A 16,166-nucleotide genomic window follows, 5' to 3' on the forward strand; every position below is an offset into this window, starting at 1 on the left:
CGGATAAAAACACGGCGGAAACAGGATCTCGAAGGGAAAACGCTCACCTCTACACACCCCACGAGGAATCCAGATGCCATGGAACCAGAGCTGCACATCCTGCCAGCCCTTATCTTCTTGCTCCTCTACCAGGAGCACGAACACCGGCGGCGAAGACAACGGTGAGTACTGCACCTACGACACAGGGGAGGGGGGAGGGAAAAAACAGGGACACACACACGCAACACCCCCACTCTCACCCACGACAACACACACACAAATACAGCATGATACATTACAGTTACACCCGCAACCCCCCCGAAAGAATGCAAAGACAAAAGGGAATGAGTGTAACCATTGTAATATATTAAAATCAAGTATGCAAAAATATAAATATACACCATAAACAAAATATACACCAAGCTTAGTAGTCCAGGTAGAGCTCCAATGAAGTCCGTGGATCACTGGGCCCACACGGTATGGGCGAGGCCCACACAAGTTCCCCGACCATGACGGAGAGAACACTGCAGGGGCATCAGAGAGCAAGAAAACAGGCACCTCCGGGGGAGAGAAAGGGAGGGCACCTCAGCCGGTTGAGTGCACAACGCCAAATCCACGAGAGGGCCACATGCCCACTGTTCAATCCTGGGGAGTGCAAAGCCACAGTCTCTCAAGTCTATACAGTGGGTGGGTTGCCCACTGTTCAGCCCTGGGGAGTACAAAGCCACAGTCTCTCAAGTGGATAACTGTCTCCACTGGTTCTGGAGGGGGCATGGTTCTCAGAGTGCTTCATCCTGCTAAGGACAGAGGTAGTGGATGACAGTCTCCACTGGTTCTGGAGGGGGCATGGTGCCCAGAGTGCTTCATCCTGCTAAGGACAGAGGTAGTGGATGACAGTCTCCACGGGTTCTGGAGGGGGCATGGTGCCCAGAGTGCTTCATCCTGCTAAGGACAGAGGTTGTGGATGGCAGTCTCCACTGGTTCTGGAGGGGGCTCTGTGCCCAGATTGGTTCATCCTGCTCGTGACGGACTCAGTAGCGTCAGTGCCCTTGCTGCTCATGGGCCAGCGGTGCTTGTAGCAACGGTGCCCTGTTCAGCGGTACTTGAAGCAGCGGTGCCCTGTTCAGCGGTGCTTGTAGCGGCCATGCCCTGTTCAGTGGTGCTTGAGGCGGCGGTGCCCTGTTCAGTGGTGCTTGAGGTGGCGGTGCCCTGTTCAGCGGTTCTTGTGGCGGCGGTGCCCTGTTCAGCGGTGCTTGAAGCGGCGGTGCCCTGTTCAGCGGTGCTTGAGGCGGCGGTGCCCTGTTCAGCTGTGCTTGTGGTGGCGGTGCCCTGTTCAGCGGTGCTTGTAGCGGCGGTGCCCTGTTCAGCGGTGCTTGAGGCGGCGGTGCCCTGTTCAGCGGTGCTTGTAGCGGCGGTGCCCTGTTCAGCGGTGCTTGAGGCGGCGGGCTCCTTTGCAGTGACTCAGCTGCTGGCGCTCCTCTCTAGCCCAGCGGGGCTTGTGCTGGCAGTCCTCTCTAGCCCAGCGTAGCTTGTGCTGGCTGTCCTCTCTAGCCCTGCGGGGCTTGTGCTGGCGGTCCTCTTTAGCCCAGCGGGCTTGTTCTGGCGGTCCTCTCTAGCCCAGCGGGGCTTGTGCTGGCGGTCCTCTCTAGCCCAGCGGTGCTTGTGCTGGTGGTCCTCTCTAGTCCAGCGGGGCTTGTGCTGGCGGTGGCCTCTTGGGCAGCGGGGATGATGGCTGTGGACTCTTGGGCAGCGGGGATGATGGCAGTGGCCTCTTGGCAGCAGGGCAGGTGCTGGCGGTGGCCTCCTGGGCAGCGGGGATGATGGCGGTGGCATCTTGGGCAGCAGGGCAGGTGCTGGCGGTGGCCTCCTGGGCAGCGGGGATGATGGCAGTGGCCTCCTGGGCAGCAGGGCAGGTGCTGGCGGTGGCCTCCTGGGCAGCTGGGATGATGGTGGTCGCCTCCTGGGCAGCAGGGCAGGTGCTGGCGGTGGCCTCTTGGGCAGCAGGGCAGGTGCTGGCGGTGGCCTCCTGGGCAGCGGGGATGATGGCGGTGGCCTCCTGGGCAGCAGGGCAAGTGCTGGCGGTGGCCTCCTGGGCAGCGGGGATGATGGCCTCCTGGGCAGCAGGGCAGGTGCTGGTGGTGGCCTCCTGTGCAGCGGGGATGATGGCGGTAGCCTTCTGGGCAGCCGGGCAGGTGCTGGCGGTGGCCTCTTGGGCAGCAGGGCAGGTGCTGGCGGTGGCCTCCTGGGCAGCGGGGATGATGGCGTCTTCTCCACCGTGCTGCTCTTCCCAGACTTGCCGGGTTTCTTGTGGCCGCTGACTCCACACTCCCACCGGGATCCCTGGGAGCGGCTTTGGTGGCTGGAGTCTTCCCCCTCTCCCGCCGGGCACTGGCCAACTTTTGATGCTTGACAGGTGGGGGACTGTCCGTGCTGTGGCTCCATGCCACACTGGCTGCCCTGGTGGCCGGTGCACTCCAGATTCCGGTGACTACAGGCACCACTGGTCCCGGAGATGTTGTGGCTGAGGTGCTAGGTTGGGACCTGGAGAGTCGGGCCCTAGGAGATGGACGGGGTGGGAGAGGTGTGGGAAAGAGGTCAAGGTTGGACAGGAAAAGTTTTTGGGAGACACTGGGACGGGTAGCTGGAGGGGGTTTGGGAGTGGAGGAAGAGGTTGCGGTTGTAGGAGGTGTTCGTTTGGTGACTTTGGGTGAAGGTGCATGCGCTGGAGGCTGTCGTGAGGTGGATGGCTGTTGGGTGGGTGTGTGCCTGCGTTTGTGTATCTTGGGAGGTGGCGTCACAGACACACTGGGAGAGGACACAGGGGACGTGTGAATGGTAGTGGAGGTGGTGACTGCACGTGAGCGGGGTGTGGTGGTGTGTGTGCTGGTAGTAGTGGCTGTAGATGTAGTGCATGCAGGTGTGAGTGTAGACAACACTGGGAGAGAGGAGGGAGACGAGGAGGAGGAGGGGACACAGTGGAGGCAGTGGATGTTGGTGTGTCTGCATGTGTGTGATGTTTGCATGAGTGCCTGTGGGATGTGTGGTGCTTATGTTTGCCTGAGCTTCCCTTGTGTGTTGACGTGTGTGCATGCTGGTCTGAAGGTGTGCTTGGGATAGGCTGGGTTACAGGGGATTGGGTCTGGGTGGAGGAAGTTGGAGGGGGAGGCTAGAAACGGGGACAATGGCTGCCATCAGTGTGAGAAGGTAGCCTCTTTCTAGCCTTGTTACCCCCACTTTTGGCCTGTTTGTGAGTGTATGTCAGGGTGTTTGTCACTGTTTTCACTGTCTCACTGGGATCCTGATAGCCAGGCCTCAGTGCTCATAGTGAAAACACTATGTTTTCAGTATGGTTGTTATGTGTCACTGGGATCCTGCTAGTCAGGACCCCAGTGCTCATAGGTTTGTGGCCTATATGTATGTGTCACTGGGACCCTGTCACACAGGGCCCCAGTGCTCATAGGTGTGCATGTATATGTTCCCTGTGTGGTGCCTAACTGTCTCACTGAGGCTCTGCTAACCAGAACCTCAGTGGTTATGCTCTCTCATTACTTTCAAATTGTCACTAACAGGCTAGTGACCAATTTTACCAATTTACATTGGCTTACTGGAACACCCTTATAATTCCCTAGTATATGGTACTAAGGTACCCAGGGTATTGGGGTTCCAGGAGATCCCTATGGGCTGCAGCAATTCTTTTGCCACCCATAGGGAGCTCTGACAATTCTTACACAGGCCTGCCACTGCAGCCTGAGTGAAATAACGTCCACGTTATTTCACGGCCATTTTACACTGCACTTAAGTAACTTATAAGTCACCTATATGTCTAACCTTTACCTGGTAAAGGTTAGGTGCAAAGTTACTTAGTGTGTGGGCACCCTGGCACTAGCCAAGGTGCCCCCACATTGTTCAGAGCCAATTCACTGAACTTTGTGAGTGCGGTGACACCATTACACGCGTGCACTACATATAGGTCACTACCTATATGTAGCTTCACCATGGTAACTCCGAATATGGCCATGTAACATGTCTATGATCATGGAATTGCCCCCTCTATGCCATCCTGGCATTGTTGGTACAATTCCATGATCCCAGTGGTCTGTAGCACAGACCCTGGTACTGCCAGACTGCCCTTCCTGGGGTTTCACTGCAGCTGCTGCTGCTGCCAACCCCTCAGACAGGCAGCTGCCCTCCTGGGGTCCAGCCAGGCCTGGCCCAGGATGGCAGAACAAAGAACTTCCTCTGAGAGAGGGTGTGACACCCTCTCCCTTTGGAAAATGGTGTGAAGGCAGGGGAGGAGTAGCCTCCCCCAGCCTCTGGAAATGCTTTGTTGGGCACAGATGTGCCCAATTCTGCATAAGCCAGTCTACACCGGTTCAGGGACCCCTTAGCCCCTGCTCTGGCGCGAAACTGGACAAAGGAAAGGGGAGTGACCACTCCCCTGACCTGCACCTCCCCTGGGAGGTGTCCAGAGCTCCTCCAGTGTGCTCCAGACCTCTGCCATCTTGGAAACAGAGGTGCTGCTGGCACACTGGACTGCTCTGAGTGGCCAGTGCCACCAGGTGACGTCAGAGACTCCTGCTGATAGGCTCCTTCAGGTGTTAGTAGCCTTTCCTCTCTCCTAGGTAGCCAAACCCTCTTTTCTGGCTATTTAGGGTCTCTGTCTCTGGGGAAACTTTAGATAACAAATGCATGAGCTCAGCCGAGTTCCTCTGCATCTCCCTCTTCACCTTCTGATAAGGAATCGACCGCTGACCGCGCTGGAAGCCTGCAAACCTGCAACATAGTAGCAAAGACGACTACTGCAACTCTGTAACGCTGATCCTGCCGCCTTCTCGACTGTTTTCCTGCTTGTGCATGCTGTGGGGGTAGTCTGCCTCCTCTCTGCACCAGAAGCTCCGAAGAAATCTCCCGTGGGTCGACGGAATCTTCCCCCTGCAACCGCAGGCACCAAAAAGCTGCATTACCGGTCCCTTGGGTCTCCTCTCAGCACGACGAGCGAGGTCCCTCGAATCCAGCGACGCTGTCCAAGTGACCCCCACAGTCCAGTGACTCTTCAGCCCAAGTTTGGTGGAGGTAAGTCCTTGCCTCACCTCGCTGGGCTGCATTGCTGGGAACCGCGACTTTGCAGCTACTCCGGCCCCTGTGCACTTCCGGCGGAAATCCTTCGTGCACAGCCAAGCCTGGGTCCACGGCACTCTAACCTGCATTGCACGACTTTCTAAGTTGGTCTCCGGCGACGTGGGACTCCTTTGTGCAACTTCGGCGAGCACCGTTTCACGCATCCTCGTAGTGCCTGTTTCTGGCACTTCTCCGGGTGCTACCTGCTTCAGTGAGGGCTCTTTGTCTTGCTCGACGTCCCCTCTCTCTGCAGGTCCAATTTGCGACTTCCTGGTCCCTCCTGGGCCCCAGCAGCGTCCAAAAACGCCAAACGAACGATTTGCGTGTAGCAAGGCTTGTTGGCGTCCTTCCGGCGGGAAAACACTTCTGCACGACTCTCCAAGGCGAGACGGATCCGTCCACCAAAGGGGAAGTCTCTAGCCCTTTTCGTTCCTGCAGAAACCTCAGCTTCTTCTGTCCAGTCGAAGCTTCTTTGCACCCGCAGCTGGCATTTCCTGGGCATCTGCCCATCTCCGACTTGCTTGTGACTTTTGGACTTGGTCCCCTTGTTCCACAGGTACCCTAGATTGGAAATCCACAGTTGTTGCATTGCTGGTTTGTGTCTTTCCTGCATTATTCCTCTAACACGACTCTTTTGTCCTTAGGGGAACTTTAGTGCACTTTGCACTCACTCTTCAGGGTCTTGGGGAGGGTTATTTTGCTAACTCTCACTATTTTCTAATAGTCCCAGCGACCCTCTACAAGGTCACATAGGTTTGGGGTCCATTCGTGGTTCGCATTCCACTTCTGGAGTATATGGTTTGTGTTGCCCCTATCCCTATGTTTCCCCATTGCATCCTATTGTAACTATACATTGTTTGCACTGTTTTCTAAGACTATACTGCATATTTTTGCTATTGTGTATATATATCTTGTGTATATTTCCTATCCTCTCACTGAGGGTACACTCTAAGATACTTTGGCATATTGTCATAAAAATAAAGTACCTTTATTTTTAGTATAACTGTGTATTGTGTTTTCTTATGATATTGTGCATATGACACTAAGTGGTACTGTAGTAGCTTCACACGTCTCCTAGTTCAGCCTGAGCTGCTCTGCTAAGCTACCATTATCTATCAGCCTAAGCTGCTAGACACCCTATACACTAATAAGGGATAACTGGGCCTGGTGCAAGGTGCAAGTACCCCTTGGTACTCACTACAAGCCAGTCCAGCCTCCTACAATCAGGGCTGAGGCCAGAGTCTGAAAAGCTCGCTGAAGGGCCACCTGACCAGAATGAATGCCCTCCAGGAATGCATTTGTTTGTTGCAACTGCCTTTCTACACCCTGGATGGCATTCAAAATGGTAGACTGCCCAACAGTGAGGGACCTGAGGAGGTCAATGGCCTCCTCACTGAGGGCAGCAGGGGTGACTGGGGCAGGGCCTGAGGTGCCTGGGGTGAAGGTGATGCCTACCCTCCTGGGTGAGCGGGCACAGGGCAAAGGCTGAGGGGCTGCTGGAAGGGCGGTTCTGGTAGGGGGGTTGCGGCTGTACCTGTAGATGCGGGGGGCACAGATGTTGCTGCCACCACAAGGGAGCTCCCATCAGAGGACAAGTCCGTGTCGCTGGTGTCAGCTCCTGTTCCCACCGTGGAGCTCCCCTCGCCCTCCGTCCCACTGGTGAACTCTGAGTCCGTAGTGCCACCCTCTAGGGCCATGTGGGATGCAGCTCCCCCCTGCTCTGGTGCCACTGCTCCTCCGCCTGATAATGCTAATACACACAAGAACAGGGAGATCACAAAAAGGGGGGGGACGACAGAAGAAAGACATGTTGAGTGCATGCATTAGCGCTACCGTTGGCAGACACGACAGACACAGACGCCCCCTGCACTACGCCGCGCTCTTGGGCTCCACTGTTCAATCCCTGGGAAATGGCCTACATGGCTATGGACGACATCTGCACACATGGATGACAAAGGGGCATGACTAGGTGTACTTGGCACTCTACAGAGGTGGGGTGGGGTGCCAAATGGCCTGCCTTACGGAGGGACCTTGCCAACTAAACTCGCCCTTGGCCTAGGGAAACGCACAGCCCACCTCCCCCACTCAGACACCTCCACTGCGCACAAAATCAGCAGGATTAGAGTGTACTCACCCCCTTGTGGCTGCTGTGATGCCCTCAAGCACCCATCTAACTCCGGGTACGCCACCACCAGGATCCTGAACATCAGGGGGGTCATGGTGCGACGGGCACCCCTCCCACGTTGGGAGGCCATCCCCAGCTGAGCCTCCGCCGTCTTCTTGCTCCAGCGGCGAACGTCCTCTCATCTTTTCCGGCAGTGGGTGCACCGTCTGTGGTAGACACCCAGGGTCCGTACGTCCTTGGCGATGGCACGCCAAATATATTTTTTCTGGTGGGCGCTGACCTACATGAATTGTACAGTGGGAAGAGAAACTTTATTACCAACTGCACCGTCACAGTCATTGGCCCCCATCCCTACCCTTGCCATCTGGCACATGCATTCATCGTCGTTTCATGCACGCCTCAATCTCCCCCCCCCATCTTTCATCCACCCCACTCCACTCAGGCATAGCCCATACAGCATGTTCCCAGTGTACTTACCTGTTTGTCTGGAGCACCGTAGAGTAGCGTGTACTGGGGGAGGACCCCATCCACAAGTTTCTCCAACTCCTCCGATGTGAAGGCAGGGGCCCTTTCTTCAGACACTCAAGCCATTGTCTCTTCCAGACCAAGGTCACAGCAGCACTTGCAGTGTAGGACCTCTCCTGTCGAAGATCAAGGATCGAGCGATTGAACAGATAGAAAATGGCAGTCACGTCCACGGCGGTGCGTACCGTCACTGCCGGCGTACATCGCCATTTGCTCCTGGGACCCATAGGGTCCAAGGTTAACCAATGCAGCATTGTGCTGTGGTGTTCGACCGCCTACCGCAACGGTGTACAACACCAGCGCAGTTACCTCACATCCCATTGTCCCACTTTAGAGGTCAGGCAGCCGCCATTTCAGGGGCCTACATGGCTTAATTTCTAACTGCGTCACACATACCTAGGCCTAGACTCAACATACATACATGTCACTTTTCGGATTAGGATCCGTGTTCTGTGTAAGCTGTGGGTACGTACCTCTGAGTTGGTTGACTCTGTGCTTGCTTTTGTCCTTCATAGGCACCGTCCCCTGGGAGATGTGAGGAGATGGTGGCATCCTCCGGTGTACAGACCGCTGGTGGACCTGTCGACAATGGAGGAAAGACATGTGATCATCACCTACAGGCTTGACTGTTCCACAATCCATGAACTGTGTATCCAGCTGGAGCCAGACCTGATGTCAGCTATCCGCCATCCCACAGGAATCCCCCCTCAAGTGCAGGTGCTGTCAGTGCTCCATTTCCTTGCAAGTGGGTCATTTCAAACAACAGTGGCTATAGCATCAGGGATGTCCCAGCCTATGTTTTTCAACGTGTTGTCCAGAGTGTTGTCTGCCCTGCTGAAACACATGCGGAGCTACATCGTTTTCCCTTAGGTGGAGGATTTGCCTACAGTGAAAGGCAATTTCTATGCCCTGGGACATATCCCCAACATCATAGGTGCCATTGATGGGACACATGTGGCTTTGGTCCCTCCCGCAGGAGTGAACAGGTGTACAGAAACCGGATGAGTTATCATTCCATGAATGTGCAGATGGTGTGTTTGGCAGACAAGTACATCTCCCATGTGAATGCCAAGTTCCCTGACTCAGTGCATGATGCCTACGTCCTGCGGAATAGCAGCATCCCTTATGTGATGGGGCAACTCCAGAGGCACCGTGTGTGGCTATTAGGTGAGCACCTGGAAGCAAGACAGTGGGAATGGTTGTCTGGGTCTGGGGATATCCCTGCAGGTTAGTGTGTGTCTAACAGTTGTCCCTCGTCTTTTGCAGGTGACTCTGGTTACCCCAACCTGTCATGGCTACTGACCCCAGTGAGGAATCCCAGGACAAGGGTAGAGGGACGCTACAATGAGGCCCATGGGCGAACTCAGCGGATTATCGAACGGACCTTCGGCCTCCTGAAGGCCAGGTTCAGGTGCCTCCATATGACAGGTGGATCCCTATTCTACTCACCAAAGAAGGTGTGCCAGATCATCGTGGCCTGCTGTATGCTTCACAACTTAGCTTTGCGACGACAGGTGCCTTTTCTGCAGGAGGATGGTCCAGATGGCGGTGTTGTTGCAGCTGTGGAGCCTGTGGATAGTGAAGACGAGGAAGCAGAAGAAGAGGACATGGACAACAGGAACTCTGTGATCCAGCAATATTTCTATTGAGACACAGGTAAGGGTACAGACCTGCCTACTACATGTACTTTAACACTACTACCTCTCTACAGTCTGTCGTTTTCACCCAGTGTATGGTCACTGAGTTGTCACTTTCCCTTACGATTTCACAGATGTGGGTCCCACTGTGTGACATCTGCTTTGTTTCCTCATGGACTAGAGCTGTGTGACATAGGTATGTTGACATTACAATTGTAAGAGCATTTTGTCACTGTAATTGCTAATACACTATTTCGAAATCACAGACTGACTCCAGATTGTTTTGTGCTTCAAGGGTGTTTATTTAAGTGCTAAATATTGGAGGGGGTTGTAAAATGGTCAGGGGTGATGGTGGAGGAATGTCCATGGCAGAGTCCAGTCTATTAGTCTCACAGGTGCATTGCCCAATGGGCATAGGAAGTGGAGCTGGGGCAGTTTGAGGATGGACAGGGTGACAAAGTGTGACAGAAAGATGACATTCATGGTGGTCTTATTTCTTGGCGGGGGTCTTGGCATCGTTCTCTGTCTTTGTCCTGGATCTCAGGGACCGTTTGCGGGGTGGTTCTCCCTCTTCAGGGGGTGGGGTGCTGGTGTGGTGGTCCTGTGGCAGGGCGTCCTGTCCACTAACGCTGGCGGAGGTGGTGGGCAGTTCATCGTCCATGCTAGTGTCAGGGGCCCCTTGTTGTGCCACAGTGTCCCTCCTGGTGTTGAGTACTTCTTTCAGCACCCCTACGATGGTGCCCAGGGTGGAATTGATGGTTCTGAGTTCCTCCCTGAAGCCCAAATACTGTTGCTCCTGCAGGCGCTGGGTCTCCTGAAACTTGGCCAGTACCGTTGCCATCGTCTCCTGGGAGTGGTGGTAGGCTCCCATGATGGAGGAGAGGGCCTCGTGGAGAGTGGGTTCCCTTGGCCTGTCCTCCCCCTGTCGCACAGCAGCCCTCCAAGTTCCCCTGTGTTCCTGGGCCTCCGTCCCCTGGACCGTGTGCCCATTACCACTACCCCCAGGTCCTTGTTGTTGTTGGGGTGGTGGGTTAGCCTGGGTTCCCTGTAGTGGTGGATACACTGCTGCTTGACGTGTCCTGGGGACAGAGGTATGGGCCCGCTGGGTGGGTGCTGTGCTTGTGTTTCCGGAGGGTGGAAGCTCTGTAGTGGCCTGTGACTGTGTGATGGGAACCGACTGTCCCGAGGTCCCCGATGGGCCGGGCTGGTCATCTAGATCCAGTTGGACAGAGCTGCTGTCATCACTGTGGGCCTCTTCTGTTGGTGGTGTGGGCATTTGTGGACCCTCCTGTCCAGTGACGTTGGGTAAGGGTCCTGCAGGGGTATAAAAGGATGTTTATTACATCTGTGTGTGCCATGGTGTGCAATGGGTGGGTGACTGTGTACCCCAGTGCTTGCATTCCTGTGTGGGACCTTGTGTGATGATGGTTTAGTGGGGTGTATGGTTATGTGCAGTGGGCATGCTTTGGTGATGGGTGTCCATGCTTTGGTGTTGCATGCAGGGCTTGGTGTTGGGATGGGTGGTTTGTGAAACTGGGACATTTGTGAGGAGTTGGAGTGATGGGGGTGAGGGTGGGGGTATGTGATGTCATGCAGGTAGGGTGGGGGATGTAATAGTTAAGATTTGACTTACCAGAGTCCATTCCTCCATCTACTCCTGCGATGCCCTGAGGATGCAGAATCGCCAAGACCTGCTCCTCCCATGTTGTTAGTTGTGGGGGAGCAGGTGGGGGTCTCCCCCCAGTCCGCTGAACCACAAGGTGGTGTCTTGAAACCACAGAACGCACCTTCCCCGTAGGTCGTTCCACCTCTTCCTGATGTCATCCATATTTCTTGGGTGCTGTCCCACTGCGTTGACCCTGTCCACTATTCTTCGCCATAGCTCCATCTTCCTAGCTATGGAGGTGTGCTGCACCTGTGATCCGAATAGCTGTGGCTCTACACGGACGATTTCCTCCACCATGACCCTGAGCACCTCCTCCGAGAACCTGGGGTGTCTTTGCCGTACCATGGGGTGGCATGGGTGATGTGTGGGGTGGTGTGTGTGGTGATAAGTGTGCTGATATGTAGTGGTGTGTGAGGTGCGTGGAAGTTATGTGGGTGATGGTCTGGTGTGCCTGTGGATGCTTGGTAGTAGTTTGTAGTGTCTCTCTCTGGCCTTCTTTCGGTATTTTTGTTGTATGGGTTTGTGGGTGATGTGGGTGTGTGTTTTATATTGTATTGGGTGTGTGAGAGTGGTGTGTGTATGTGTATCAGGTGTGTGTATTTTGATGTGTCCAATGTGGCTGTGTTTTGTATATGTGTGGGTATTTTGAGCGCAGTGGTGTGTACCACCAATGGAATACCGCGGTTGAAAGACCGCCACGTGGATTCGTGTGTCATGATAGTGTGGGCGTATTTCTGTTGGAGCGACGGTGGAGGATTTGTTTTCACCAGTTTATCACTGACCTTTGGTGTGGCGGACTTGTGTGGGTGTCTGAATTTTGGCAGATTCCGTGCTGTGGGTCATAATAGCTTTGGTGGATTTCCGCGGCGGTGTGTTGGCGGTTTTCTGCACAGCGGTAAGCGGCTTTTTCTGCCAATGTTGTAATGAGGGCCTTTATGTCCAAACTTTCCCAAATGATTCAACAGGGCAATCGAGTCATACTTACACTTGTCCCTTGTTGCAATTAGCAAATCATCAATGTACTGCACTAGAGTCGATTGGTAGGGTAACTCCAAATTATTTTTCAGGATCTGATTGAACAGAGACGGTGACTCCATATACCCTTGAGGAAGTCTGCACCAGCTATAGATTCTGTCTAGGAATTTGAAACTAAAAAGAAACTGACTATCCTCATGAATAGGCACAGAAAAGAAAGCTTGTAACAAGTCAACCACTGTGAACCACTCTGCATCGCATGGAATCTGAAACAGTATCACTGCTGGTTTCGGCACTACAGGACAACACTTAACCACCTTGTCATTCACTTTTCGCAAGTCCTGCACAATGCGCACTTTACCACACGGTTTCTTCAAGCCCATTATGGGTGAATTACATGGACTGCTCAACACTTCTTTCAAAACCCCTTGTTTTAGAAAATCTTCAATTATTTGCACAACTTTCATCAGAACATCTTGTGCCATGTTATACTGTGGAAGCTGCGGAAACACTGCATTTGGCTTCAAGGTGATTTTAATCAGTTCCACTCCCTTGATCAAGCCCACTTCTCTACCTGTCAGGTCCCACACGTTCTCCTGTACTGTTCCCTGCAAATCCACATGCAATTCTTTCACAGTAAACATCAGGAAAAACTCAATCAGTGAGTACCCTTTGTTAACATTTTAATTCTCAGTTTCAGGTGCCTGTTCGTCCTCATCGTCACTATTAGTCTGAACCTCTATTCCAGCAGTCGAACAACTAATGGAACATTTGGTTTTACATAACAAGTCCCTTCCCAGTAGAGATACTGGACTTGAGTCACAAACTTATGCAATCCCTGGAAATTGCCAATCTCAACCTGTACTGGATCTGTGATCGGATTTGTCAACTGTCTGTTTGCTACCCCCACAACCTGAACTGTTCTGCCTGAAAGAGGTAAGTTCGGAACTTCTGCACTTCTCACTGTAGAGCGTGTAGCTTCTGTGTCCACTAGAAATGAGACTCAGTGACCCATCACCTTTCCCTTCACAAAAGGTCCTTTCTGATCTACCTCTAAGGACGCTGCAAGCATACATGGCTCTTCATCCAAACTAATGCTCATCCATTCATCGTTTATTTAATTCTCACTGTGTAATGGGAATTTAGTGCACTGTGTCATTACTTCTGTCTTGTCTCTGACCTGTGACCTGCGCAGTAAGCATCATCTGTTACTGTTCCATCGGGGCTTGAGGAATCTGCATTTGCTGTCTAGGTACCATAGGAACCTGCTGCTGCATTGGTTGTAACTGTGTCACTTGTGCACGCAGCACTTGCACCTGCTGCATTGGTTGAAAAGTCTGCAATTAATTCTGCTAATTTGGATTAAGTCCTCTCATTCTAGGGACTTTCACAGTTTGGAATGTATTGACATCACCACCTTGCTGAACAACACCATTCTGCACCATCATCGGACACTCCCGTTTCCAGTGTTCCACGTTTCCACACAGATGACACAGTACCATCTTTTTCATCTCTTGCACATCATTTTGAACCACTACAGTACTCAAATCCGGACCATGAGTCATATTGACTCCACGACCCCTACCTCTCAACTGAGGTTGGAACAAGACAGTTCCCTGCTGCTGCGATATCCGTTGCACTAAAGCTCCTTGCACTCCTGATTGAGCAGCCTTAATTTGCATCATCATTGCTTTCTCTTCAACTTTTTCTGCTTCAACTCAATCTCATCACTACAGTATTTCGCATACCTCATCAATCGGTTTCACTAGCCAACAAATCAAATAACTCTTAATCATCAACCCTATTTCAGGTCTCAATCCTTCGACGAACCTGAACACAAAGTGCAACATGTCTTTTGGCTCAATTGCTTCTTTACCACTGTAATCCTTGAACACTTTCAGCAGTCTCTCATAGTAGGTATGTATTGACTCTTCACCTCCTGTACTGTCCTGTCAATCCTCTGCCAGTCAACATTTTTAGGCAAGATTCTCATTTTCAGGAACTCAATCGCCTTAAAATAATGTTTCATCACTTCAGGTGATTGTGCACCTGTAACTCTATCCCTTTCTGGTTCACTCGTCGGCCAATCCACTGCTCTCTTGCACTCAACCCGCAAGTCAGCTGAAACCACTATTTCCAACAAAGTATTCAAGTTTTACCACCGACATTTAGAAAGCTAACAAATCTATCTGTCTGCTGGTAGCACTCAACCGGTTTCTCTCTCAATTTTGGATCATCATTTGTGAATGACAGAATATCACTCCTGTGCCATGGGACATGAACAAACTGCCCCCCTGAAATTTCCCTCAATGGTGGAATTTTTACTGGATCTCTTTCTTTCTGTACACCTTCAGACCCATCTTGGGAATCTTGTTTCCGTTTATCCTTCTTCTTTGCCCATCTGCCTTCCCACTTCTCTAATGCTCCCCAAATCTTAGCACTCTGCAATAATTCTTTTAGATGCCCTTTCATCCCTGTGGACCTCATGTGCTCAAAATCATTTGCCTCAAAATCTAATCTGTAACTTCGTTTCAAATGCTTTGTTTTCTCAATTTCTATGTCATATTTATCTGCCAAGCCTGCCAATTTCTGATGTATCTTGCCCACTTCTCTTGTAATCCTCGGACACAAGTACCTCAGCTCTTCTTCTGTATAGGATTCTAATCTATTCACTCCCATTGTCCCCTCAACTAGCTCAGTCATTTTGGTAGCCAGCCTTACACAATTTATCTGCTCTTCACCCTTGGACGCATTTTGAGGAGTATTCAAACTATCCAACCACTCATTTAATTGCTATGCTGTCAATCCCTGCAACAAAATGTTACTTGTATTCAGCAATGGCACTTGTTGTACCACTGCACCTGGAGTTTGTGGTGTCAAAAGCTTCAGGCTCTGACTTGCACTCGAGCCATTTACAGTATCTGGAAGCGCAACAAGTGGACTAAGATCCATTAACGGTCTAGATCCATCAAAGGTCTGACCCATAGATGATATCACCTGTACATGATCTCTCACTCCCCTCCTCACGAGGCTCTGTGACATTTCACCCTGTTCTCCTACAATCAATTTATTTTGCGCAAACAATGGTACCGCTGGACCAACAGTACTCAGCAGCGATATTGCATCTGGTGACACTCTGACACCCGCATTTTGTGGAAGGACTACTCCTCTGACCTGATTCATTACTGGTGTCACATCTGACTGTGTCCCTGTCATTGGAGTGAACTTCAGCAAAACCCTGTGGCTGTGCCTGAGGCAATAACATTGGAGTCGGCTGCATCTGAACTAGCATTGGTCTCGGAAGCACTTACTCCAACGGCACCACTAAGTTCGAAGTTGTCTCAAGAATTGGTACTTCTGGATAGATTCTCTGTATTAATGGTGGGTGCATCTGCGCTTGGACCACTGAAGTAGTCACTGCATTAGGAGTACTCTGCACTACCCCTTGCACCTGTCCATTTTCTGTCTGCACTGGTCCCACTGTTCCCGCCACTTGAGCTGGGGCAATCGGAACAGAACTAGTACTTGAGCCCTCTTCCTGTGCCGCATAATGCAGAGGTCGATCCCTCAATATCTGTGTAATAAGATCCTCAACATCTGAATCTTCCTCTTCTACATAAGTCTTTTTCTTCTTCTTACCCCCTGAACTCTTATCACTCTTTCCAGCATCTTCTTTCTATTCTGACTCATCTTCCCCTGCAATAGCAGGAAACAACCTAAACCCAGTAACGTTGTCATGCTCCACATCTTCTGTTCCCAATCCCATCTTGCTTCTGCCAAGGATTTCTCTACCGTCCTTATTCCCCTCTGGAATTTCATCTCTTTCTGCTGTCTGGCTACAAGCTCCTAAACCGCTAAAGCCTCAAACTGTGCTGGTCTTGGAAGTGGCTTCGTCTCATATAATGTCATTCGCAACTGATCCAAAATTCTCAAATTAAACATTCCATGCTCTGGAAACGCTAAAGCTCCCTGTTTTTCTGTCAATTTGCACCACTGCTTTAACCAAAGACATGGCGTGACACCTCGCTTCTCCATCACAATGAATGCTGGAGAATTTTCCGGTGGGGTAGGCTCCCCAACTGTCGCCCTAATGTAAGAATCACCCTTCATGGCACTTCTGAATGCTTTGAAAAACGTCATC

This window comes from Pleurodeles waltl, chromosome 2_2 (genome assembly GCF_031143425.1).
Source record: "Pleurodeles waltl isolate 20211129_DDA chromosome 2_2, aPleWal1.hap1.20221129, whole genome shotgun sequence".
NCBI classification, from domain to species: domain Eukaryota; kingdom Metazoa; phylum Chordata; class Amphibia; order Caudata; family Salamandridae; genus Pleurodeles; species Pleurodeles waltl.